The sequence below is a fragment of the Macaca nemestrina genome, chromosome 7, assembly GCF_043159975.1.
Source record: "Macaca nemestrina isolate mMacNem1 chromosome 7, mMacNem.hap1, whole genome shotgun sequence".
In the NCBI taxonomy this organism is placed as follows: domain Eukaryota; kingdom Metazoa; phylum Chordata; class Mammalia; order Primates; family Cercopithecidae; genus Macaca; species Macaca nemestrina.
Genome location: NC_092131.1, coordinates 135,270,710 through 135,298,681, shown reverse-complemented (window position 1 = coordinate 135,298,681; position 27,972 = coordinate 135,270,710). Strand labels below are relative to the sequence as shown.

The 27,972-nt window shown below is 46.0% G+C and overlaps 1 long non-coding RNA gene across 1 annotated transcript; it reads left to right on the top strand.

Annotated features, from left to right (window-relative positions):
• The first annotated feature begins 236 nt into the window (after positions 1–236).
• On the top strand, positions 237–27,823 carry LOC139364129 (uncharacterized). Its single transcript, XR_011625423.1, has 4 exons — positions 237–326; positions 10,061–10,176; positions 25,972–26,015; positions 27,270–27,823. It is a non-coding gene; the product is annotated as an uncharacterized lncRNA (long non-coding RNA).
• Positions 27,824–27,972: the final 149 nt, after the last annotated feature.

Here is a 27,972-nt window from a genome sequence, read left to right as displayed (position 1 = left end):
TGAAACTCTGTTGCTACTAAAAATACAAAAATTAGCCGGGTGTGGTAGCAGGTGGCTGTAATCCCAGCTACTTGGGAGGCTAAGGCAGGAGAATTGCTTGAACAGAGGCGGAGGTTACAGTGAGCTGATATTGTGCCACTGCACTCCAGCCTGGGTGACAGAGCGAGACTCTGTCTCAAAAAAATTTTGTTTATTTTTATTTTTAATTTTTATCTTATTTTTATTTTTTGTAGAGATGAGGTCTCCCTATGTTGCCCAGGCTGAACTCCAACTCCTGGGCTCAAGCAATCCTCCCATCTCAGCCTCCTAAAGTGCTGAGATTACAGGTATGAGTCACTGTGCCCAGCCTTACTTATTTTTTTATTATTGTGTTTTAAGGGTTCTTTATATGTTCTGGGTATAAGTTATCAAATATCTGATTTGCCAGCATTTTCTCCCAGTCTGTGGCTTGTCTTTTTATTTTCTTAACTATGTGTTCAAAGAGCAGAAGTTCTACATTGATAAAATCCAACTTATCATTTGTTTTCTTGTATTGACTGTGCTTTTTTTTTTTTTTTTTTTTTTGAGACAGAGTCTTGCTCTGTCGCCCAGGCTGGGGTGCAGTGGCCGGATCTCAGCTCACTGCAAGCTCCGCCTCCCGGGTTTAGACCATTCTCCTGCCTCAGCCTCCCGAGTAGCTGGGACTACAGGCGCCCGCCACCTCGCCCGGCTAGTTTTTTGTATTTTTTAGTAGAGACGGGATTTCACCGTGTTAGCCAGGATGGTCTCGATCTCCTGACCTCGTGATCCGCCCGTCTCGGCCTCCCAAAGTGCTGGGATTACAGGCTTGAGCCACCGCGCCCGGCCTTGACTGTGCTTTTGTCGTGTATCTGAGAAATCTTTGCCTAATCTGAAGTTACAATGATTTTTTCTTCCAAATTTTATGGTATTAGGTTTTACATTTAGGTGTATTATCTCTTTTGAGTTAAATTTTATATATGGTGCAAGATTACATCAGGGTTTTTTTTTTTGTTTTTTTTTTTTTTTTGCATATGGATATCCAATTATTCAGCACCACCCCGCCACCTCCCTTTTTTGCGGAACAGGGTTTTGCTCTGCTGCCCAGGCTGGAGTGCAGTGGTGCTATCATAGCTCACTGCAGCTTCTAACTCCTGGGCTCAAGTGATCCTCCCACCTCTGTCTTCCGAATAGCTGGGACTACAGGTGCACCATACCTGGATAATTTTCTCCTCCTTCTCCTTCTTCTTCATTAAGAGGGAGTCTGACTATGTTGCCTAGGCTGGTCTCAAACTTGGGCTCAAGTGATCCTCTTGCCTTGGCCTCCCAAAGTCCTGGAATTACAGGTGTGAACCACCATGCCTGGTCAGCACTATTTATTGAAAAGACTATCCTTTTCCCCATTGAATTATCTTGGAAACTTTGTCAAAAATCAATTGGCCATTTATGTGTAGATCAATTTCTGGACTCTCTATTCTGCTTCACTGGTCTACTTGTCTATCTTGAGGGCAATGCCACACTGTTTTGATTATTATAGCTTTATAATAAGTCAAACTTGTTTTGGCTATTTTAGATTTTGCATTTCCATATGGATTATATAATTAGCTGGTCAATTTCAAGAAAAAAAATGCCTACTGAGATTTTGATTGGGATTGCATTGAATCTATGTGTCAATTTGAAAAGAATTGACATTTTAGTAATATTGAGTCTTCTGGTACATGAAGACAGTATATCTCTCCATTTATTTATTTATGATTTCTTTACATATGCTTTAATTTTCTATTCACAGGGTTTTTTTTTACATTTCACTGTATAGGCCTTGCACATCTCTTGTCAGATTTATCTGTTTTTAACATTTTAAATGCTAGTGTAAATACTACTGTTTTTGTTATACATTTAGATTTCTGATTATTGACAGTTTCGGGTAACAGGAACTGGATTTACCCTGTCACCTGAAACAACTGAAGAAACAGACAAGGGCTGGGTGTGGTGGCTCACACCTGTAATCCCAGAATTTTGGGAGGCCGAGGCAGGCAGATCACGAAGTCAGGAGTTTGAGACTAGCCTGACCAACATGGTGAAACCCCATCTCTACTAAAAATACAAAAATTAGCCAGGCATGGTGGCATGTGTCTGTAATCCCAGCTACTCAGGAGGCTGAGGCAGGAGAATTGCTTGAACCTGGGAGGCGGAGGTTGCAGTGAGCTGAGATTGCACCACTGCACTCCAGCCTGGGTGACAGAGCGAGACTCCATCTCAAAAAAAAAAAAAAAAAAAAAAAAAACCAACAAAAAACAAAACAAAACAAAAAAAACCTGACAAAGTAAAAGAAATAAGGACTCTAAAAACACTGTATGTCAGGCAATGGAGGATAGTGATACCTGGATGATAGAAAAAAAGATGAGATGAGCTATCATTACCCCAGCTTACTGCCAGGAGAGCATTTGCAGGCCACAGCAAAGGGATAGTGAACCCAGGCAGAGCCCAGCAGTTGCCCTGAGTTGAGAAGATGGAGCTGAAAGTCCAAGGAAGTCAAGGTAGCTAGGATTCACAGGGAACGGTACTGGAGAGAAGAGATGGAGAGAACTGTATAGGAAGAGAAAGTCAGAGTCTCTTCTAGTATTCAGCTGAGTAATGACCAGCAAACACGTGTGAGAAAACTACTTGAGGCCAGGAAAGAACTCTAAAAGATTAGAGGGAGCAGTGCTTAGAGCTCTCATAGGACTCAGAATAATGCCTGTTCCCAACAGCCAGAATGTAAAATAGCATAACTCATGGGACATCAGTTAGAGTCCCACAAAAGGTCTCATCTCAGTAGTAGGGACACAACCCTAGACTAAATGCTACTCTTGTCCTGCCAAATAAAGCTTAAAATCAAGACCTTAAAGGATCAAACTCTTTCCAAGTGACTTAACCGCATCTCAGAATTAATCTTAAAAACAATTTTAGGCCCTGTGTGGTGGTGGCTCATGTCTGTAATCCCAGCGCTTTGGGAAGCTGAGGCAGGCAGATCGTGAGGTCAAGAGTTCGAGAGCAGTCTGGCCAGCATGGTGAAATCCCATCTCTGCTAAAAATACAAAAATTAGCTGGGTGTGGTGGTGTGCACCTGTAATCCTGGCTACTTGGGAGGCTGAGGCAAGAGACTGGCTTGAATACAGGAGGCAGAGGTTGCAGTGAGCTGAGATCATGCCACTATACTCCAGCCTGGATGACAAGCAAGACTCCATCTCAAAAAAAAAAAAAAAAATTAGAAAACAAAAGAATTTCACTTAACAAGGTAATATCCATAATGCCTGGAATCTAATCAAAATTATCAAGCATTCAAAGGAGAAGGAAAATAAGGCACACAATGAAAAGAGGGTCATTAATACACAATAAAGAAAAGGCATTAAAACAGCTTTTATAACTGGATCCCATAAATTCAGGAAACTAAAGGAAAGACTGAACTTGTTAAAGTGGAGATACAGAAAACATTAACAAATTAAAAGGAAACTTCTAGAGATGAAAACTATAATATCTGAGATTTAAAATATACTGAATAAATGACAGATTCAACATACAGAAGAGAAGAATAGTGAACTTGAAAATAGTAAAATAAACTATCCAAAAAGAAACACAGCAAGATAAAAAGAATTAAGAAAAATAAAGCATCAGTGAACTGTGGGACAACTTTATCAGGCCAAATGTATGTGTAATTGGAATCCTTGCAGAAAATGAGAAAAAGGGTGGAACCAACAAAATATTTAAAGAAATAATGACTGAAAAATGTTCAAATTTGATGAGAACTAGAAACCCACAGATCCAAGAAGTTCAACAAATTCCAGCAAAAGAAATAGAAAACTCCACCCTGGGCAACATGGTAAAACCCCATCTCTACCAAAACAAAACACACACACACACACACACACACACACACCCCAAAAATTAGCTGGGTGTGGTGATGCATGCCTGTGGTCCCAGCTATTTGGGAGGCTGAGGTGGGAGGATCACTGGAGCCTCGGAGGCGGAGAATGCAGTGAGCCAAGATTGCACCACTGTACTCGCTACTGCACTCCATCCTGGATGACAGAGTGCGACCCCATCTCAAAAAAAGAAAAGAAAAAGGAAAGAAATTGAAAACTATATCACATCACATCATAATAAATTGCTTGAAACCAAGGATTAACCAAAAAATTTAGAAGCAGCCAGGAGGTGGGACACACATTCCATACAGAGAAACAAAGCTAAAGATGATAGCAGATTTCTCATCATAACCAATGCAAAATAAAAGATAGTGGAACAACTTACTTAAAGTATCAAAAGAACAAGACTAGGCCGGGTGCAGTGGCTCATGCGTGTAATCCCAGCACTTTGGGAGGCTGAGGCGGGTGGATCACCTGAGGTCAGGAGTTTGAGACCAGCCTGGCCAACATGGTGAAACCCTGTCTCTACTAAAAATATAAAAATTAGCTGGGCATGGTGGCGGGTGCCTGTAATCCCAGCTACTAGGGGGGCTAAGGCAAGAGGATTGCTTGAACCTGGGACGTGGAGGTTTCAGTGAGCCAAGAACATGCCACTGCACTCCAGCCTGGGCAACAAAGCAAGACTCCATCTCAAAAAAAAGGAACAAGACTAGAATTCTCTATCCAGTGAAAACATCTTTTAAGAATAAAGGGGAAAATAAAGAAAAATCAGACTTTTTCTGACATACAAAAATGGATGGAATTAATCACCAGAATACCTGGCCTACAAAAATTATTAAAGGAAGTTTTTCAAGCAAAAGAAATATAATGCCTGGTGAAAATGTAGGTCTACTCAAAGGATAAAAACTACTGGTGCAGGTGCAGTGGCTCGTGCCTGTAATCCCTACACTTTGGGAGGCCAAGGCAGGAGAATAGCTTGAGCCCAGGAATTCAAGACCAGTCTAAGCAACAAAAAACAAGACCCATTTCTAAAATAAAAAAATAAAAAAATTAATTAATTAAAAAAAATTAGCCAGCCACGGTGACGCATCTGTACTCCTAGCTACTCAGAAGGTTGAGGCAGGAGGACTCCTTGAACCCAGCAGTTCAAGGCTGTAGTAAGCTAGGATCACATCACTGTACTCTAGCTTGGGCAACAGAGCAATACCCTGTCTCTGAAAAACAAACAAAAACTGGTAATGAGGCATTTGAGACCATCTTGGAAAACATAGTGAGGCCCCACCTCTACAAATTTTTTTTTTTAAAGAATTAGATGGGCATGGCATCGTGCATCTGTACTCACAGTTACTCAGGAGACTGAAGAGGGAAGATTGCTCGAGCTCAGAAGTTTGAGGCTGCTGGCCGGGCGCGGTGGCTCAAGCCTGTAATCCCAGCACTTTGGGAGGCCGAGACGGGCGGATCACAAGGTCAGGAGATCGAGACCATCCTGGCTAACACGGTGAAACCGCGTCTCTACTAAAAATACAAAAAACTAGCCGGGCGAGGTGGCGGGCGCCTGTAGTCCCAGCTACTCTGGAGGCTGAGGCAGGAGAATGGCGTGAACCCGGGAGGCGGAGCTTGCAGTGAGCTGAGACCCGGCCACTGCACTCCAGCCTGGGCGACAGAGCGAGACTCCGTCTCAAAAAAAAAAAAAAAAAAAAAAAAAAAAGAAGTTTGAGGCTGCAGTGAGCTGTGATTAAGCCACTGCTCCAACCTGGGCAAAAGAGCAAGACTCTATCTCTAATACATATATAATATGATATATATGTATTAGATCTATCTCTATTATACATATGATATTATATAATATGTATGTTACATAATATGTATGTTACATATACATATTATATATGTATTAGAGATAGAGTCTTGCTCTTTTGCCCAGGCTGTATGTGTGTGTATGTGTGTGTATATATATACACAGTATATATACATAAAATAAATACATACATATATATGTATATATGTATTTTATATATATTTATGTATGTGTGTATGCATATGTGTGTGTATGTGTGTGTATATATGTATATATGTATACACACACATATATATACACACACATACACACGTTTATAAATATATATAAATACATATATACATATATGTATGTATTTTTTATGTATATATACTGGTAGTGGTAACTACCTGGGTAAACATTAAGACTATTTTTCTTATTGCTTAATATAATTTACTATTAAAAGGAAAATAATAACAATGTACTATTGAGTTTATAACAATTTTAAATGTGAAATGCTTGATGGCAATAGCATAAAGGCTGGGAGGAGACAAATGTAAGAATACTATTATAAGATTCTTGTATACTACGTGAAGTGGTATAGTATCAGTTGAAGGTAGACTGCGATAAATTAAACAGGCATAATAAAGAAACAACAAACTAAAACAATGCAAAAAGGAATTATAATTAATAAACCAGCAAAGAAAATAAAATAGAATCATAAAAAACTATTCAGTTAATAACAAAAAGGCAGACAAAGAGGAAAATGGAATGAATAGCAGATGGGACAGATAGAAAACAAATAGCAAAATAATAGATTTAAACCTAACCATATCAATAATCACATTAATTGTTATTAAATGTGAACACCCTGATTAAAAATCAGAGATTTTTGGTACCTGCAAGAAATTTAATTTAAATATCAAGAAAAAATAGGTTACAAGTAAAAAATAGACAAATATACACTATACTAATACTAATCAAAAGAAAGCTGAAGTAGCTGTGTTAATATTAGAAAAGGTAGATATCAGACAAAACATATTACCAAGAATAAGCAAGGTCATTTCATAACGATAAGGAAGTCAACTTATCAAGGTGATTTAAAAATCCTAAATGTTTATGCACTTACTGACCACCCTTCAAAATACATGAAGCAAAAAGTAATAGTACTGCACAAAGAAATATACAAATCTACAACTCTAGATACAACGTTCCTCTCTCAATAATTCATAGAACAAGCAGACAGAAAATCAGGAATGATATAGAAGATTTCAACAGCACTACCAACCAACTTAACCTAATTGACATTTCTAGAACATTACATCCATTAACTGCAGAGTGTACATTCTTTTCAAGTGCATACAGAACATTTATCAAGAAAGACCACACTTCAGGACATTAAACGAGTCTCACTGAATTTAAAGTAATTCAAGTCGTGCCAAGTATATTCTCTGATCACAATGGAAGTAATTAGAAATCAACAACAAAGATATCTGGAAAATCCCCAAATATGTGGAAACTAAGTAACATACTTCTAAGTAAACTATGGGTTAAAGAAGAAATCAAAGGCAAATTAGAAAGTATTTTGAAATGAATGTAAAAGAAAACAAAATATATCCAAATGTGTAGGATCTCGCTAGAGTAGTATTTAGAGAAAAAATGACAGCACCAAAATGCCTACATTAAAAAGATAAAGGCTTTCGCTCTGTTACCTCAGTGTCTACCCTGAGGAACTAGAAGAGAAGAGCAAATGAAACACAAAATAAGTAGAAGAAGAAAAATAATAAAGATCAGAGCCAAACTCAATACAATAAAAAACGGAGAAATAATACTGGGAATGAGAGATGTCACTACAAATTCTACCTGCATTAAAAGCATAATAAGGGACTGTTGTGTACAAAATATGCCAATACATTTGACAAGTTAGATGAAATGGACAAATTCCTTGAAAGACCCAAACATCCAAAATGCACTCAAGAAAAAATAGACAGTCTGAATAGCCCAATGTCTATTAAAGACATTGAATTTGTAGTGAAAAACTTTTCCACAAAGAAGATTCTAGGCTCAGACAGCTTCACTGAAGAATTCTATCAGACATCAGCCAGGCGCGGTGGCTCAAGCCTGTAATCCAACACTTTGAGAGGCCAAGGTGGGCGGATCACCTGAGGTCGGGAGTCTCAAACCTGACCAGCCTGACCAACATGGAGAAACCCTGACTCTACTGAAAATACAAAATTAGGCGGGCGTGGTGGCACATGCCTGTAATCCCAGCTACTCGGGAGGCTGAGGCAGGAGAATCACTTGAACCCAGGAAGCGGAGGTTACAGTGAGCCAACATTGCATCATTGCATTCCAGCCTGGGCAAAAAGAGTGAAACTCCATCTCAAAACAAAAAACAAAAAACAAAAAAAGAGAATTCTACCAGACATTTAAGGAAGAAAGCATATCAATTATATGCAAAATCTTCTAGAAAATTGAAAGGGAGGGAATAATTCCTAACCCATTCTATTAGGCCAGCATTACTCTCATACCAAAACCAGACACATATATCACAAGGAAAGAAAACAACAGACCAACATCTCTCATGAATATAGATGCAAAAATTTATAACAACATTTTAGCAAATTGAATCCAGTAGTACATAAAGAGGATAATGCTTTATAGCAAGTGGGGTTTAATCCCAGGAATGCAAGGTTGGTATAATAAACAAAATCAATCAATGTAATTTACAATGTAATCAAATTGTCATTTAGCCTGTAGTAACATACTAAAAATGAAAAATCATATAATCATGTTAATAAGTACAGAAAAATCATTTGACAACTATGACTTTCATTCCTGATAAAAACTCCCAATAAATTAGGAGTAGAAGGGAACTTCTCAACCTGATCAAGGCATTTATGAAAAATCCAAAGCTAATATCTTAGTGGTGAGAGACTGAATGTTTTCCTCCTAAGGTCAGGAACAGAACAAGGCTGCCTACTTTCACCGCTTCTATCAACATTGTATCTATCAGAGGTTCTAGCTGCGGAAGTCAGACGAGAAAAACAAATTTTAAAATATCCATGTTGGAATGGAAGAATTCGTTTGGCTGTGGCTGAACCACAGACTTTTCTGGGTCTCTGGGGAAGATGGTAACATGTGAGTGCACACACACACACACACACATGCATGCATGCAGTGTTGTGTTGGTGCATGTGGTGCCTTCTCTGAAATGCCCCTCAAGATTGGGAAGCAGAAACATGTCCTGAGATATGGCAGGCATGACCCATGCAACCCCCACAGTCTGTTTTAGGTCTTAGGTTTTTGCTTAAAAATTCAAATGGCTTTAGCATTTTACTTTATAATATTTGTGCTATTTTAATGAAGAAGGACTATTCTAGGTAACCTATGCTTGAGGAAAAGTTACAGTGAGGAAGATGGGTCATTTATCTGAAGTCCAGGACCCTGGCCAGCTGGGTGATACAAATACCTCACTGTGAGAAGCAGGGTGGCAGGAGAATGAGTGCATAATTCAGAGCATGTGCATGTAGGCTACATGTGAGACATTGGGCAGGCAACCCCACCCCTCCAAAACTCACTTCCCTGCATTTTAAAATGGGGGGGAGAACCTCTCTATGACCTTGCGCTCAGGATGAGTGGGATGTTGGTAATGGGTGACAGTGCTCTGAGGGATCACTTTCTTCTTGCCAAATGGTCAACTGCAAGTCCTTGGCAGGCCCCCATGTGCTGTCCTCCTGGAGGGCTGAGAGGAACTTCTCTGACGGAGGCATGTTCCCCTACCTGCCCCAACGCTGGAGACTTTGAGGCAACTGAGATGCAGGCTGTCCCACTGTGCAAGTTTGAGACTGTTCCAATGATTTCACAGATATTTCGGGATGGGGAGGTTTGAGTAACAATCTAAGAAACACCTGTGGGGTGGTCAGAATAATGCCCCTGCAGCTGGTCTACATCCTAATCCCTGGAACCTACGGAACCGTTCAGTTATGTGGAAATAGATAATTAAGGTTGTGGATGGAATTAAGGTTGCTAATCAGTGGACCTTAGGTTGGGGAGATTATTCTGAATTATCTGTGTGGATCCAATGTAATCACACAGATCCTGAAAAATGGAAGAGGGAGGCAGAAGAAGAGTCAGAGAAAGGGATAGGATAAGGGAAGCAGAGTCTGGGTGATGCCATATGAGAGGGCTTGGTTCCCTATCACAGACTTTGAAGATGGAGGAAGGGTCCACAAGCCAAGGAAAGCAGTCAGTCTCCAGCAGCTGGAAAAGACAAGGAAATGGATTCTCCCCTACAGTGCCCAGAAGATATAGAAGCCTACTGACACCTTGTTAGAGACTCATGTCCGACTTCTTCTTCTTCTTCTTTTTTTTTCTGAGACAGTCTCACTCTGATGCCCAGTCTGGAGTACAGTGGTATGATCTCAGCTCACTGCAACTTCCGCCTCCCAGGTACAAGCAATTCTCCTGCCTCAGTCTCCCAAGTAGCTGGGATTATAGGTGCGTACTACCACGCCTGGCTAGTTTTTGTATTTTTAGTAGAGATGGAGTTTCACCATGTTGACCAGGCCGGTCTCGAACTCCTGACCTCAGATGATCCACCTACCTCGGCCTCCCAAAGAGTTGGGATTACAGGCTTAAGCCACAGAGCCCAGCCAGACTTCTGACCTATAGAACTGTAAGATGATACTTGCGTTATTTTAAGCCACTAAGTTTGGGGCAATTTGGTAGGGCAGCAATAGCAAACTAACATATTCCAGAAGCTACTGCCCTGCCAGCTCTCTCCCTGTGCTGGAAGCCCCAGCAGATTCAGGGATTTCATGGGCTTTGGTTCCATAGGCTTTCATCCAGTTGTCGGGCTTCAGGTCCACTGATGCGCCATCTGGGCATGCTGGCTGTGAGGCCCTGCAGGACTGTGTGTGATCAGAAAGAGTTGCTGGCCAGCCCATGAGAAGGCCAGAGCTTGTCCCAGGCCTCAATTCCACCCAGGGGCCCATTTGGGAGCAGTCCTGCCAGTGGCGGCATGGAGGAAAGAACACTGGCTTTCGAGTCTCAAGGGCCTGAATCTAAATTTTGGATTTGCCCTCTACCAGGTGTGTGACCAAGGGCAAGTTACGTAACCTCTCTGTGCCTCAGTGTCCTTGGCTGCAAAATGGGGATAATGGTACGCACCTCACAAAGTTTTTAGAAAGACTAAATGAGTTCATACATGTAAAATGTTTAGAACAGGGCCTGAGACTTTTTTTTTTTTTTTTTTTGAGACGGAGTCTTGGTCTGTTGCTCAGGCTGAAGTGCAATGGAGTGATCTTGGCTCACTGCAACCTCTGCCTCCTGGGTTCAAGAGATTCTCCTGCCTCAGCCTCCCGAGTAGCTGGGACTACAGGCATGTGCCACCATGTCTGGCTAATGTTTTTTTGTATTTTTGGTAGAGAGGGGTTTCACCAGGTTGGTCAGGCTGCCGAGACTTAGTGAATGCCTAAAATGTGTACATTGTGACTGGTATTATCTGTATTAAAATGACCACATCATAGTTGCTGTCTTTAGGTGGTGAACCATCTAGCCGGGAGTCATACTTGCATGGAGTAATAAGTGCAGAGGCGGGACGGGCAGCATACCATGGAAAACAAGGATCATTCTTCTTGAAGTTGGGGATTCAGGAAAGGCTATAGATCCAGTGAGGCTTAAGCTCAGCCTTGGGAGGTGAGCACATCTCTGCTGGACAGGTTGTGGGGTGGTATAGGAGCACTCCTGGCAGAAAATGCATCTTGGGCTAAGCTCAGGGCAGGTGAGAAATCGCCTGGTCTGCTGGCAGCACGGTATTGCTGGAAGTTGGGGTGTGTAGGGGAGATGCAGAGGCTTGCGGGAGAAGAATGAGAAGAAGGGCTGGAGCCGGCTCATCATGCGGCTAGTAGGCCTGCTGAGGAGTGTGGACTTTATCATGGCAGTAGTGGAACCCTCTGAAAGTCCCCTCTGAATATGGAGTGGGCGGTGGGTTGGAGACAATGTGCAGGCTGGAGGCAAGCGTGTCTGTGAGAAGGCCAAGGCTGTGTCCTGGGATTGGAGGATGGGCCCTGGGTCTGGGGATTGGGGATGGGGAATGGGACAGACTCAAGGCTACTTAGGAAGGAGTCTCAGTGGGCCTTGGTGGCTCCCTGGTTGTGGAGAGGAGGGGCAGAGAGGGCTCTGAGTGGCTCCTGGTAGCCAGTGGCTGGCTGATTGCCTAGCATTTCTCTTGCCCTAGCAATGGAGGCCATATTTGGTTCTGTCAAAACCTCTCTGGGCTGAAACCATTTGATCTTCCTCCCAGCTTCCAGCCCCACTCCCTCCCCACCACGTCTGGCTATGAAGCCTGCCTCCCCATCTTACGCCCACATTCCTATTTCTTTAGCCAGTCACTCAACACACTTTCAACAAACTTTCCCTACTATGTGCCAGGCGCTGTGCTGGAACCTAAGGGATACAGTTATGAACAAGACAATCCTGCTCACAATCTGAAGAACAATCCTGATAACGGTGACCAACGAAGACGTGCAAAATGTCAGAGGGCCACAAACCGCAGAGGGTAAGGGGTAGTGGGAGGCAGGCAGGAGAGCATTGCATACATTGTACATGACATGGTCATCTTAATACAGACAATACCAGCCACAACTTACACTTTTTAGGCATTCATTAAGTCTCAGGTACTGTTCTAAGCATTTTACATGTGTGATCTCATTTTACACTGCCACTCGAATGAGGGAAAAGTGGAATCCCAGAGTTTCAAATCCCAGCTCTGCCACTGCCGTGAGGTCTTGTGCAAATTGCTTCTCTCTGTGCCTCCGTTTGCTCATTTGCACGGTAGGGATGGTGACTGTTTCTACCTGCAGGGTTGTGGAGAGGATGAAATGAGTGAATGTATGTGAAGCGCTAAGACAGTGCCTGGCACATTAGTAAGTGCTGGACGTGTTTGCTCCTTCTAGGTCTACAATTTTAGCAGAGGGAATAGCAAGGGCAAAGGCCCTGAGGTGGGAAAGGACTTGGCACGTTCTAGGAATGGGAAGAAGGTCAGGACGACACAAGGGGAATGTGGCAAGGGCTGAAGTTAGAAAGGCAGGGCCTGGGCAGGTTGTGGCTGCCCCTCCCCTGAGTCCTCTTCCTGACTCAGGTGTGTCTGCCCCTCTTCTGCCCTGCCCCTCCTCATCCCGACCTTCCTCTGTTCTGCCCCCCTCCTCTGCTCCGCCCCCTTCATGGCTTCCCGGTGCCAGCCCCAGCCACTCCCGCCTCCTGGCTTGGTTTTCCAGGATGTCCACTGTGCAGCTGCTCCTCCTCTGTTCTTCAGTCCGATGTGCCCGCCTCCCACCGCACCGCCTGCTCTGATCAGCCGGAGCCTCCCGTCTTTCCCCAGAATTGCCTGGCGTCTGCTCATCTAGACCCTTCCTTTCACAAGGGAGCCTGGAGCCCAGAAAGGGGTGTGACTAAACCAGGGCCACACAGCAGTTCAGAGGCCAAGACTGGAGCCCGGATTTTCAGGACTCTGTGCACTATGGCTTCTAGTTTCCCGGGTCAGACACTTCTGCCGATGTTGCTGTATCACAAATGTGACTTGAGTTGAGGAAGGCAGGAAGAGGCAGGGAACGAGGAAAGCACAGTCCACCAACTAGAAATTACTGCCGTGAGCACATTGGTGTCTGAGCCTTTTTAATGCTAAGCACACTGTTCCTCAAGGAGAAACCGTGTGTGAGGCTGGGACACAGAGTGAGTAGGTGCTGTCTGTTCGCCTTTGCTGTGTCCCTCCATAACTACCCTGGGAGAGCCGGGGATCCCATCCGCTAAAGGCATGTCATGCAGGGCCCCAGGGTTACACAAGGGAGTGATGGCAGAGCCTGCCTCTGTGGCCCCAGGAGGAGTGAGACTGAGAAAGGGGAGGCAGAGACCTCAGGAAAAACATGATGAACTTCTAGGAAATCTGTATCTGGCCAAGCACGGTGGCTCACGCCTGTAATCCCAGCACTTTGGGAGGCCAAGGCAGGTGAATCACCTGAGGTCAGGAGTTCAAGACCAGCCTAGCCAATATGGTGAGACCCCGTCTCTATAAAAATACAAAAAAATTTAGCCGGGCATGATGGTGGGTGCCATAATTCCAGCTATTTGGGAGGCTGAGGTGGGAGAATTGCTTGAATCCAGGAGGCGGACATTGCAGTGAGCCAGGATTGCGCCATTGTACTCCAGCCTGGGCAACAGAGCAAGACTCCGTCACACACAAAAAAAATCTGTATTCATTTGCCAGGGCTGCCATAACAAAACCACAGACTGGGGGCTTAACCAGAGGTAATTTCCTCAAAATGCTAGAGGCTGGAAGTCCAAGATCAAGGCACCAGCAGGGGTGGTTTCCTCCAAGGCCTTTCTCCTTGGCTCACAGATGGCCACCCTCTTGCGGCCTCTTCACAGGGTCACCCCTCTGTGGGTGCACAGCCCTGGTGTTTTCTGTGAATTCAAATTTCCCCTTCTTATGAGGGACACCAGCCAGATTGGCTAATGGCCTCACTTTAACTCATTTTAACCCCTAAAGGCTCTATCTCCAAATACAGTCACACTCTCAGGTACTGGGGATTGGGGCTTCAGCATATGAATTTTGGGAGGGTATAATTCAGCCCATAATGAAATCAAACACCAATCTATCAATGCTTATCCCTGGGCAGGAATGCAAAGACTCAGGACTCCTAGCAGGGAGGCACCCTCAAGGGTAGAAACATTCTGGGAATACTTCCTGGAAGAGAGAAACTTGAAGCTTTGGTCAAAAGGGGATTAGAAGGCATTCCAGGCCAAGGGAACAGCATTAACAAGCATCTAGAAACACATGCAGGGTGTGCTTTGGGGAACACAAGGATGCAGTTGTCTAGAGGAGTCACTGGGGCCAATTCTTCTGGGGGTGGAGTAGAAGGGGAGTTAGGTTGTGAAAGGCCTTGGATGTCAGGACGACTTGGGCTTGATTCCATGGCACCAGGGAGCCACTGATGGTATCTGAGCACAAGACAGATAAGAGTTTTGCTTTAGGCCAGAATTAGGGAAATGATAGGTTAGAGCAGTGGTTCTCCAGCTTGAGCATGCTTGGGAATCCCGGGGATGGCTGGCTAAACCAGACGGCAGGACCTTATTTCCAGAGTTCCTGACCCAGTGGGTCTGAGGTAGGGCTGAGAGTTTTCATTTCTGACAAGTTCTCAGGGGCTGCTGTTGCTGCTGCTGTGTGTAATGTGAAAATCACCGGAGGTTTTGCTGGAAGGCAAGAGCAGGGGTGGGAGGTGAGAGGTACGGTTCCTCTCTGAGGCCTCTGAGGCACTAGCAGTGGAAAGGCCCCTAACTCCCAAATTTTAGACAGGGAACTGAAGCCCGGAAGGCGACGGCCATAGTTGGGGTCGTTTCCAGGCCTTGAGCCTAGATTCTTGGGCCTAGGTTGCCATGGCACCAGGAGCCTGGAGCAGAAAGGCTCCTCAGGCACTCCCTCTGGGGTCCATTCGGCCCAGGCGCTTGCACGGGCACTGCGTTTTGCTTGGAAAACGGGTAGCAAGCCGCTAAGACTCCCAGAACGTGGGAAGCAACGAAGCCCAGCAGACAGGGCAGGAGGGCGGCGCTTTCCGGTCGGGCCCCGGATTTAACTCTCTTCACCTACAAAGGCCCCACCCCAACCCTCCCAACCCCGCCCCAACTCCGCCCATCTCCGACTCAGCCCAATATAGCCAGGCCCGCTGCGCCAGCCCCGCTCTCCCGGTTAAGAGCGCAGTGCCTGAATCTCAGCTCTCCTTCCTACTGACTGGGTGACCTTGGGCCAGATACTCAACTTCTCTGTACTTCATTCTCCTCATCGGTAATTTGGGAAACACCTGTCTCATAGGGTTGTCATGAGGATTAAGAGTTTATATTTGTGAAGTCCTAGGAATACTGCCTATTAAGCCTTGTTACTAAGTGTGTAAGCTTCGTCATTAGTGGTAATTATTGTTATCTTTGCCCTGTTGGAGCTTTGATTCACTTAGTAACAGTGCTATTAATTTTATTATTAAATTTTTTATTTATTTTATTAAATTTTTAATTATCTATTTCAGACATTAAAAAAGAGCATAAAAATATAAAAACTGTATCTCCATCACCCAATTTAAGAATGAAAGCATTATAAATGTTTTCTCGACCTGGCGCGGTGGCTCATGTCTATAATCCCAGCAATTTGGAAGGCCTAGGCGGGTGAATCACTTGAGGTCAGGAGTTCAAGACCAGCCTGGCCAACATAGTGAAACCCCCCCCCTACTAAAAATACAAACAATAGCCTGGCATGATGGTGGGCACCTGTAATCCCAGCTACTCGAGTGGCTGAGGTAGGAGAATCGCTTGAACCCAAGAGGCAGAGGATGTAGTGAGCCGAGATCGTACCACTGCCCTCCAGCTTGGGCAACAGAATGAAACTCTGTCTCCAAAATAAATAAATAAATAAATAAATAAATAAATAAATAAATGCTTTCTCTCTACTCAACTTTAGTCAGAGTCTTCTGCCTCCAACCCATCCCCTGCACTGCTCACCAGTTGTGAGAGATCCAGAGAAAATACAAGTCGAATCCTGCCACAACCCTGCTTGAAAATCCCCACCTATAAGATAAAATCAGACACATCCCTTGACATCCAGGCCCTTCACATCTGACCTGCGCTGAACCTTCTGTTTGGTCTCTGCCACCCAAGACTAAAGTCCCCCTTAACATTTCTTAAGCATCCCCAGCTCTTTGCATATGCTGACCCCTCTGCCTGGGGTCTTGTATATCCTTTCTTCTCTCTCTTTTACTCACTTGATGGGGAGCACCCATTCTTTGGTCCCCCAAGGCTCCCTAGCCTGCCCACTGGGAATTAATTGTGTTTGTGTGTCCCCTCCCCTAGACTGTAAGCACCTGGCAGCAGGCCCATGCTGACTCTTGATCTGCTCCTGGGGCAGGGAAGGCACTCATTACACTACACAGTTGTGGTTGAGTGTGTTTGGGGTACTGTACTGGGATGTAGAAGGGGTGGTCATCTGCTGATTCAAGCCCCATTCTTTTCATGGGGAACTTGCAGTCTGTCAACTGTAAAACTTCGGAGGAAGAAAATAAAAGAAGGCTGGGTGTGGTGGCTCACACCTGTAATCCCAGCACTTTGGGAGGCCAAGGCAGGTGGATTACCTGAGGTCAGGAGTTCAAGACAAGACTGGCCAACATGGTGAAACCCCGTCTGTACTAAAAATACAAAAATTAGCCGGGCGTGGTGGTGGGTACCTGTAATCCCAGCTACTCGGCAGGCTGAGGCAGGAGAACTGCTTGAACCCTGGAGGCGGGGGTTGCAGTGAGCCGAGATCACACCACTGTACTCCAACCTGGGCGACAGAACGGACTCTGTGTCAAAAAAAAAAAAAAAAGGAAAAGAAAAAAGAAAATGAAGTAATTCAATGGGGTCTTCATTTTAAAGAAACTCCAGAAAGTGTGATTTCCCCTAAAGTGTCCAGTTTCCGCCTCTGAAACCCCTTCCTGCTTCTTCCCCCTTCTTCCTTAGTCCCTATCTCCTCCCTCTGAGGACAGCGGGTTCCTCATGATCAGTGGATCTTCCCCAGGGACTTCTGCGTGGGACATGCAGCGGCCATGTCCTGGATTCAAAAGGCTTGTGGTTTTGGAGAAATCGAATGGATGCCAAGCCTGGCCCCAGACAGCCTGGGTACTAGGAGCAAAGAGGATGTGCTTCCAGACCAGAGGCTCCTGGCCTGTTTTCATTCTGTCAAATGTATTTGCAAAGCAGAATCTCTTTGAAGAGAGAAGAGAGCCTAGGTCTTCATTTAGGTGAAGGAGAAATAAACTGGTGAGTGCACTCAGACCCTGTGGTGGGAGCCGGGTGCTGGGGTGGAGTAGGGCGGGACACTTGCCTATAAGGACATTTTGAAATTTGTTCTATGTTCACATCCTATTTTTAAAAAATGAACACAAATTGGAGCATAATCAGAAAAGCCGGGTTCCAGTATTGCACATACCAGTGACCAGCCTGTTCACCTTGGTCTCTCAGAGGCTCACTTTAATAACCACCCAGTTCTTAGGCTCCAAGAGTAGACACAAGAGGGACCTCTGTAAACTAGACGGGGCTGGGCACACTTAATTATTATTTACTCTTCCTTCAGTCCCTCTCAGGAGACAATAGCTGAGGCCTTCACTATTGGCCACAGTGTGAGGGTCTCTTTGTGTGAGTCTGGGTGTGTATGTCTGGACATGAGTGTGTGAGTCTAGGATGTGTGTGTGTCTCTGTGTGTGTCTAGACATGTTTGGGTGGGGTGTGTGTTGACTATGAAGTTGACCATTACAGGGTCTCTGCCCCAAGGAGCTCCTGGTGAAGCAGGATAGGAGGCCAAGTGAAAAACTTCCTCCAACACTCTTGAACTCCGACAAGCACCAAATAAAGGGCTGACAAATGTGAGCGCACAGAGAAGGGAACCCACCAACTCAAACAGGGGCCTTTGCACTGGCTCTTCCCTCTGCTTGAAGTGCTCTTCAAGGCCCACTCTTGCCTCCTCTAACTCTTTGAGCAAATGGCACCTTCTCGCAAGGCCTACTTGGTCACCCCATTTAAATAGCAACTTTCAGGCTGGGTGCTGTGGCTCATGCTGTAATCCCAGCACTTTGGGAGGCTGAGGCAGTAGGATCACTTGAGCCCAGGAGTTTGAGACCAGCCTGGGCAACACGCTGAAACCGCATCTCTACAAGAAATATAAAAATTAGCTGGGCATGGTGGTATGTGCCTGTGGCCCAGCTACTTGGGAGGCTGAGGTGGGAGGATGACTGGAGCCCAAGGAGATCAAGGCTGCAGTGAACAGTCATTGTGCCACTCTACTCCAGCATGGGCAACAGAGTGAGACCCTGTCTCTAAATAAATAAATAAACAAACAAATAAATAAATGGCAACTTCATCCCACACTCCCTAAACCCACCCCTGCTTTATTTATATATTTATAGCCCATGCATTTCTTTTCCTTCTTTTTTTTTTTTTTTTTTGACAGTGTCTTGCTCTGTTGCTCAAGCTGGACTGCAGTGGCATGATCATAGCTTACGACAGTCTTGATCTCCTGGGCTCAAGCGGTCCTCCCACCTCAACCTTCCTAGTAACTGGGACCACAGGCATATGCCACCGTCACCAGCTAAATTTTTGATTTTTTTGTAGGGAAGAGGTCTCGCCATGTTGCCCAGGCTGGTCTCAAACTCCTGAACTCAAGCAATCTTCCTGCCTCAGCATCCCAAAGTGTTAGGATTATAAGTGTGAGCCACTATGCCCCACTGCATTTATTTTCAAAGACAGCAAAGTTAGCTATATGCAACTAACTTAAAATGCTGTATGTTTTACTCACTTATTTTGTTTTATTATCTGTTTTCCTCATTTCCTACATTAGAATGAAAGCTCCATGAGGGAAGCTACCATGTCTGCTTTGTTCACAGCCTGTGTCTCTAGTGCCTAGAACAGTACCTGGCACATAGTAGGCACGCAAGAGGTATTTGTGGCTATGGTGGTAATCGGGTGGGTGTTTGGGGTAGATGGTAGCAAGGCCACGGGCATGCCTCTCTATTCTGGAGGGGTGGCTGGAGGTCTGAGGTGGCAGCAGTGGACTGAAGGGGCACCTGTGGTGTGTATCTGATGTGGAATCTGATGCAGATGGGGTGATGGAGGCAGAAGCAGTCCAACAGGCACAGGGAAGAAGATGTGGCCTGAGAAAACCTGAGACATTTTGGAGGCCATTCTGGATGCCCCAAATTCGAACTCAGTGCCCATTTCCTCCCTCTGCCACCCTGAGGATCCAGAGCCTATTGATATCAGGGAAGGAATAGTCAGGGGACACATTTGGAGGTCGGGGAAGGTGCTGGTGGACCCATTTATGAGAACCGAAGGCCACTTGAGGGTGTCTTGGCTAGGGGAAAGTACCTGGCTGGGTAGAGGCATTTGGAAGGGAGGAGGTAGAGGGCATTTGGAAGGGAGGAGGCAAAGGAAAGCCTGCAGTGGTGGCTGGATTGTAGGCTTGGTGAGAACAGACATGTTTCTCTGAGCATTGGAGAATACGAGCAAGGCCCAGGACCGGAGAGTGCTCACCAGACCAGAGGCCAGAGAAGAGGCCTGGCTGGGAAGGGCTTCGAAGACCAGGCCAGGGAGTCAGGATAGAATCCCGGGGGGCCCTGGGAGCCCCTGACGATCTGGAGCCAAGCATAGGAGGTGGCAATGAAAGGAAGTTGTATTCAGGAAGAACTGCCACTCAAGGGTCTTTCTCGATGCCAGCTGCCCAAAGAGGAGGAAGAGACATGCTCTGTAAGCCTTCTTATAGACAGAGAAGGGGGATAGAGAGGCTGTTTCCCTTTGGCAGTTCATTCATTCACTCTGTCACTCATTCGCTTTATTAAGCACGTAATGTGTACTGGACTCTATTCTGGAATCGGGGAATGTCACCAGAAATTAGCCCTGAATTTTGACCCCATGCAAGGCAGAGAGTGCCCTAGAAGAGGCATGCCAGCTCTGAGGAGGCTGTGGTTGTGCCCAGCTGAAAGACCGGAGAGGGCTCCCTGGAAGGGGAAGCATCTGAGCTGGGCCCTCCATCATGGTCAGCAGTTTGAAAGTCAGTTGTTCAGGAAGAGAGGATGGTTCTACTCCGGAGCGCCTCACCAAGAGGTTTTACCATATATCGCTTCATTTAATTCACCGAGCAACCTTGGAGATGGTGAAGGCAGAGGAAGTGACTTATTTTACAAGGTGAGGAAATAGGATCTTGGGACCAAGCCCAGACAGGGTAACTGTTCAGCCCCAGGTCACCAGGCTGACAGCAGCAGGGTTGGAACTAGAACCCAGAGCTGTTGGACTCCTGGCCAAGTGCTCATCCTGTGGGTTCACAGAAGTCACTGGTTTGCTTTCCAAGATGCTGTGGAGAAGCTGTCAGCAGATTTCTAACATGAGGGATCTTGCTCTGTCCCCTCCCTGACTCTAGAGAGGGCTCAGGACAGGGACCAGTGACTCACTCCAGGCTCCTCACTCGTTGGTCAACAGTAGGCAGTGCCCAGAATAGAAAAAAAAAAAAAAAAAAAAAAAAAGCCTCAGACTCTGAGTTTGAGGACTTGGGGCTGATCCCAGCTGGTCCCATGTCCTGGCTGTACAGCCTTGGGCAAAGCACTTCACCTCTCTGGGCCCTTCAGTTTCCTGCTCTGTCAAATAGGGACACTGTTCACTCCAGTACTCCCCATCTCCAGGGAGTTGAGAAACTGAAGCCATAATGGGTATGACCCACATAAACATTAGCTAGTATTATTTATAAGAAACTGGCCGGGCGCGGTGGCTCAAGCCCGTAATCCCAGCACTTTGGGAGGCCGAGATGGGCGGATCACGAGGTCAGGAGATGGAGACCATCCTGGCTAACACGGTGAAACCCCGTCTCTACTAAAAATACAAAAAACTAGCCAGGCGAGGTGGCGGGCGCCTGTAGTCCCAGCTACTCAGGAGGCTGAGGCAGGAGAATGGCCTGAACCCGGGAGGCGGAGCTTGCAGTGAGCTGAGATCCGGCCACTGCACTCCAGCCTGGGCGACAGGGCGAAACTCCGTCTCAAAAAAAAAAAAAAAGAAAAGAAACTGGGGGTTGGCCATACCACCAGAATGATGACAAGGACACTAGGACACTGCTACTACTGCAAGCTAACTTAAACTGAGCCCTCACCAGGCCCAGTGGGAAGTGCTTTACATACATTAATTCATCCAGTAAAGCGAGGACTTGAAAACATTAGCAGTAAAAGCATCATCAATATGTAAAGATAATGATGATGATAAAGGTATCTTGCAAAGCAAAGTAATTAAGACATTCACAAGTCTTTAAGAGCAATTGAGGGCCATGCAGACTCTGTCCCCTGGCCTCTTGACACAACTCTGGGCCTTTACTTCCTTCATCCTCCGGGTATAGGCAGCCAGCCCCTCACTCTCAGCCCCCTAGTCCGTGGAGGTTGTTCAGGCCCCAAGCCAGGCCAGCCTGAAGATTCCTATTCCCAGGCAGCTGGGCTGTGGCCCCAGGAGGGCAGCCAACAAGGGGCCTAGTGGCTTATCGCTCTGCAGCGACTCCCCAGCGGGCAGACTGTCTCCGCTGCTGCAGAGCAAAGCTGATAAAGAGGACAGAGGCTTGTGTTTACTGGGGCCGAGTCTGGGGAGAGTCGGGCCTCCCAGGGGCGGCCCTGTCTCCTCTGGGAACAGACTGTCTGTTTGCGGAGATACCATCACATTCCTGCAGCTTCGGCCACCCCAGGATGGACTGGGGGAGGGAGTGGCGGAGATGGGTGGGGAGGATGCAATATGACAGCTGCGGCCCTCTGTTTCCCTGGGGCCAATGCTGAGGAGGCCTGAACTGGGTCCTCCAGGGGGATTCAGGTTTCCCAGCCTGATTGCCAAGTACTTTAGATCATTAATAGCCAACACGGGTACAGTACTCTACAGTTTACAAAGTATTTTCTCAACATTTACCTTTGTGGGTCTTCCAGATAGCCTTCCATTCACACAGTCTGGGGTAATGTTTCATAGAAGGGAAATGCCCAGCAAGACTGGGGCAGGGGAACTGAGTGACCCACAGCTGACCAGGCCAACTCATATTCATAGCTAACACTTTCGAGTACTTACCATGTGGCATGACTGCAGAGGCACTTAAGGCATATTAACTCATTTAATCTTTGCAACAGCCCTTATGAGGTAGGTGCTATCATTATATCCATTTTCCAGACGAGGACATTGAATCAGACGTAGGTTAAGTAGCTTGCCTAAAGTCACACAAACAGAAAATGGGAGTGCTGGGAGTTGAACCCCAGCAGCATGGCTCCAGAATCCCCACTGTACCCAATGTCCTACACAACCATCTTGAAGCAAGCTTGTGATGTATTTCTATTCTGTGTGCAAAGGCCGTGGGCATTTGCAGCTGCAGGAGGTGGCCTAGCTGGCTTTGGAATTAGAGCTGCATTCTACTCCCAGCAGTGACACTAATGAATGCTGTGGCAGAATCAGAACTCTGTGAGTCTATTTTCTCACCTGGAAAGTGAAAATAGCACCTGCCTTAGCAGAGAGTGTGAGATGTTGTATGTGAAAGATCTGGTACATAGGAAATTTTCATTAAAGAAGTACTATGACTACTTTGACAGAGGCACTGGGGAGGTGGCCTGTCCAAAATGGAAACTTCAGAAGAGTATCTCTTAAAAGAGAGGCCCAATTACTCAGTTATGGGAGCACAGAGGAGGGGTGACTTCTAATAGGAGGGATCAGGGTGTCCTCAAAGTAGGCAGCATGAGCAAGTGGTTGGGACTCTGGCTTCAGAGTTGGGCAGACTTGAGTTCAAATTCCAATATCCAGTCCTTACTCACTGTGTGACCTTGGGGAGTTACTTCTTTGAGTATGTAAAATGAGAACACTAAAAAAAAACCTGTCCATAGGGTTGTGAGGAATGGATGAGACCATTCAAAGGTCAAAGAGACCTTCTGGGAAGAAGCTCTGGGCACAATGGCAGGCACCTAGTAAGTACTCAATAAATGCTTCTGCCATTGTTGTTTACAGGGGGTTAAGGAGGTGGCAGTGAGGTAGGGTGGTGGGCAGAATAACAGCCCCCTAAAGATGTCGTGTCCTAATCCCTGGAACCTTTGAATGTGTTAGGTTACATGGCAAAGGGGAATTAAGGTTGCAGGTGGAATTAAGGTTGCTAATGAGCTGACTTTGAGATGGGGGAAATTGTCTTGGGTTATCTGATGGGGCCCTGCCTAATTGCAAGAGTCCTTATAAGTGGCAGAGAGGCAGAAGAGGCAGTGTCAGAGTGATATGAGTGAGAAAGGCTCTACCAGCCATTCATGTCTTTGAATTGGAGGAAGGGGCCACAAGCCAAGGAATGCAGGCTGCCTCTGGAAGCTGGACAAGGCAAGAAAATGGATTCTCTCCTAGAGCCTCCTGAAAGGCAGGAAGCCCTGCCAGTGCTCTGATTTTAACCCAGTGACACCCATTTTGGACTTCAGACTCCCAGAACTATAAGAAAGATAATAAATATGTGTTGTTTGAAACCACTAAGTTCATAGTAATTTGTTATAGGAGAAAAAGGAAAGTGATATAGAGTGCGAGTTGGTCCTTGAAGACTGGCAGGATGGTCACAGGCCAAGGTGGGGCAGAACAGCACAGGAGGCGGAAACTGAGCCTTCAAAGGCCTGTGGGTGGCCGGGAGCACTGCATCATGCCTATAATCCCAGCATTTTTGGAGGCCAAAGCAGGTGGATCACCTGAGGTCAGGAGTTTGAGACCAACCGGGGCAACATGGTGAAACCCCGTTGCTACTAAAAATACAAAAATTAGTCAGGCGTGGTGGCCTGACTATAGTCCCAGCTACTAAGAAGGCTGAGGCAGGAGAATGGCATGAACCCGGGAGGAGGAGGTTTCAGTGAGCCGAGATCGCACCACTGCACTCCAGCCTGGGCGACAGTGTGAGACTCAGTCTCAAAAAAAAAAAAAAAAAAAAAAAGGCCTGTGGGCTTGAAAGCACACTTGGCTTTTCCAAGTGGGGAACACTTGGGAAAGCTCATGTGGTTCTTTGCAAAAATGGACATAATTTTCCATTATTCTCCATGCCTGCCAGTACCTATGCTCATTTGCAATGTAACTTGGTAACTCTTCCCATCAAGAGATAGAGTCTATTTCTCCACATCTTGAATCTGGGTTTGGCCCTATGACTTGCCTTGGCTAACCGTATGCAAATTCCAAGCTTGGGCCTCAGGAGACTTTGTACACTTTTGCATTCACTCTTGCTGTTCTTAGGCGGAACACTGCCACTGCCTAAAATCAAGCCCAGTGTAACCAGCAGCCTTGAAAATGGCTCCTGGCGTGAATGCCCTGTGTGATCCTCTCCCATTGAGTATGGGCTGGACCTAGAGACTCGCTTCTCACCAATAGAACACTGGTAAAGCGATAGGTTGGTGCCTCTGATATTGGGTTTTAAAAGGCTGTGTGACATCCATCTTGCGGTCCGTTTTTTGTTCCCTTGCTGAAGGGGTCACTGTTCCCTGGCCGAGGGGGTCCAGCTGCCCTATGGAGAAGCCCAAATGGCAAGGAAATGATATCTCTCCCCAGCAGCCAGTGAGGACCTGAGAGCTACCAAAAGGCACATAAGTGAACTCGGAAACAGACCCTCCCCATCTGATACCTTGACTGTAGCCTTGTGAGAGAGGCTGAGCCAGAGTATGCAGCTCAGCAGCACTTGAGTTCCTGACCCACAGAAACTGTGAGAAAATAAATGTGTCTTATTTTTAGCTGTCTAATTTGTTACACAGCAACAGATAACGAATATACTTCTAGGCTAGTCTGCTGGATGATGAGTGACATATGGCCTAGTCACTTCCTTTCACCCAGCCAACACCCAGACAACCACCAGGCAAGTGAGTGAGACATCCTAGACCAGCCTGCTGTCAGCTGCTTGCAGACATGTGAGTGAGCCAAGCCTGGCCCAGATCAGCAGAACTGGGCAATAACAGAAGTTGTTGTTTTAAGCCACTGAGTTTTGGGGGTGATTATTTTTCCCAGCAATAGCTGACTTCTGTAGCCCGAGGGTTATGCATGTAGCAGGAACTGAAACCAGGAAACTGGGTAGGGGGCTAAGCATGGAGGGCTTTGATGATGGAATAAGGCATTTGGAATGGGGGCAGGTTTTTGAGCAGGAGAATAACATCGTGATCAGAGCTGTGGTTAAGGAAGTTTCTTGCAGCAGCAGGGAGTGGCATGAATCACAGGCAGGGTAATCACTTAGAAGGCTGCTATCATGAGGCAGATGAGCAGTGATGGAGGCCTGAAATTGAGTAAAGGGTTGAGGTGTGGAGAGAGTTAGAAGTGGAACCAATAGATCCTATTCTGTGTGGAATGGGGGACAGGGCAGTGGGAGAGAAGTTGATACCCAGGTTTTGACTCTGGGATACTGAGTGGTTGGTGGTACTATTGACAGAGATGGGGAAGTCAAGATGGGGGATAGGGAGATGCATGCTATTTGGTGGACTGAGGGTTAAGTGCCAAAGAGACCTTCTGGGAAGAGGCCCAAGAGACAGTGATTCAAGACTGCAAAGGGAGCTCTGTCCCAGTCCAGTGTATTGATCAGGTTTGAGGAAGGATAGAGAATAGCACCTTCTGGCTGGGTAACTGAGGGAGCTGGGCAAAGGATTATTGCAAAAGTATGGGAAGGGTTTGAGAATTGCATTAAGGGATGTTGAAGTATCCTGGGGCTGGAAATGATGGGGAGCTTGCTTCTTCTCCTAGGCCTGAGAAGGCAAGGGAGGGAGCAGGAACCGGAACCAGAGGAGGTAGAGTACGGAGAGTGCTGCCTGATGGAAGCTGTGGCCTTTGGTTGAAGATACAGCAGACTTATGGCAACCCAGCAAGGAGGGCACCAGGAGAACAAACACTTTGACCTCTCCCTCTTCCCATTCTGTGAGGACTTCTTTGGCATTCCCCATTAGCTAAGTTCACCCTGAAGTCAGACAGCAAGGTTGCCTGTAGATGTGGACCATACACATCAGCCTTGCAGGACACAGAGAGCGTGGAGAAGGGGAGGGCCTCACAGAAGATACCTAGCCACCTAACACATGGTGAAATTCCTTTAGCCCGTGTTAGCTGATGACCCTGTTCTGGGAAATGAGATTTGAGGAGAAACCTGGTAGGCAGTTTCTGGGTAAAAGTTTTTTACTCTTAGAAGGAAGACAGCAGGAGAGATGTTCTTCAGGGTGTCTGATGTGATGCCTGGAACTGCAGCAGCCATTTTGCAACTGCAAGGGAAGCCAGTGGAGGCAAAACTGACCCACTGTGGATGGAAATACAAATAGAAAGAACTAGGTTCTTGATTACTTCGTGGAGCTTCTCTAAGAGCCTGTCCTACATCCAGGTTTTTTTTTTTTTTTTTTTTTTTAATGAAATAATAAAGATTCTTATTGTTTGAACCACTTTGAGTTGGATTTCCAGTTACTTGCAGCCCAAAGCCTTCTTTTTAAAAATTTTTTTTTTTTTACCCAAACAAAAGCACCAAAGCATTCTAATGGACATAGCTGCCATCCACCACATTCAAGCCCCTGTGCAAGCTCTATAGCTTCCACAGAGTACAGGTCAAGCCCTCCTGTTTCTTCTGCTGACCACAGATTTGCACTAACTGCATCAGATTCAGTGAGAATTTCAAATCCTTTTTCAATCTATGACAAAATAAACAGACAGAAGTAGGTCATGGGGGTGCTCTTCCCTTAACTTAGGAGAAACTGAGGAGAAATCCAGCTAAAGGCAGTGGAGATAGTGAGGGCATTAATCTGAGTCTCTGGGATGGGCAGGAGAGAGAGCAGAGGTAGGAGACTCGTTCCCATTACCCACCTCCCTGAGACGTGTGGTGCATTCACAGAGACCCAGGCTCTCAGTCTTTGTTTCCCTGTCCATCAGCTAAAGGCTAAAGTGGGCCCCACCCAGTCTGGACATGCATCATTAGCACAGACTCCCCACGTGGGGCCAGCGAGTAGGCCTCTATTTTTCAGCATGGACTCCCCAACCTCAGTGCCATTGTATCTTCCCCCACCCAGGTTTTGCAGGACTTGCCTATATCCGGGTGTCAGAGTGAGTTCAGGGAAGGCTGGCCATCACTTGGGAACTTTAGAGAGAGGCAGATGGAAATAGGAGAGGAAGCTGCTGTCACAGGGGCCACACTTGGCTCACCAGAGAAAGTCACTTGGCATCAGCAGCTAGTATGATGGATTTACCATGCCCGCCTTGCCCACAGTGGAGTCCCAAAAGGTGGCCATTGTCAAATGACTGCACCCATAGTCTTCTGTGCTTCACCCTCTTCTGTGGGCTTCCCTGGCCTAGGGAAGTGATGGACTCTTCTCCATCTAAGTCATGTCATGGAAACCCCTCCAGAGCTGAAGACAGACAGATCTGGCTCTGAGTCTCTCTACTATCCCTTCTTAGATGTGGGGCAGGAAACTAGCCTCTGAGATTCATTTTTCTTATCTGTAAAAGAGGCTCTTACACTAATTACCTGAACAAATTTATTGTGAGTTTCATATGAGATAATGACTAATATTTTCAAAGCATAACCATCTAGCGTCCCATTCTTTCAATATCCTCTCCACTAGAGGTCAGCGGGGCAGGAAATCTGACAAAATCAACTGTTCATGAGGCATAAAGATAATAATAGTGTTAATAGCTTAAATTCAGTGGGCATATACTGTGTGCCAGGTACCATTCTAAGCACCTTATTTATATTGGCTCAAATAGACTCCAGTA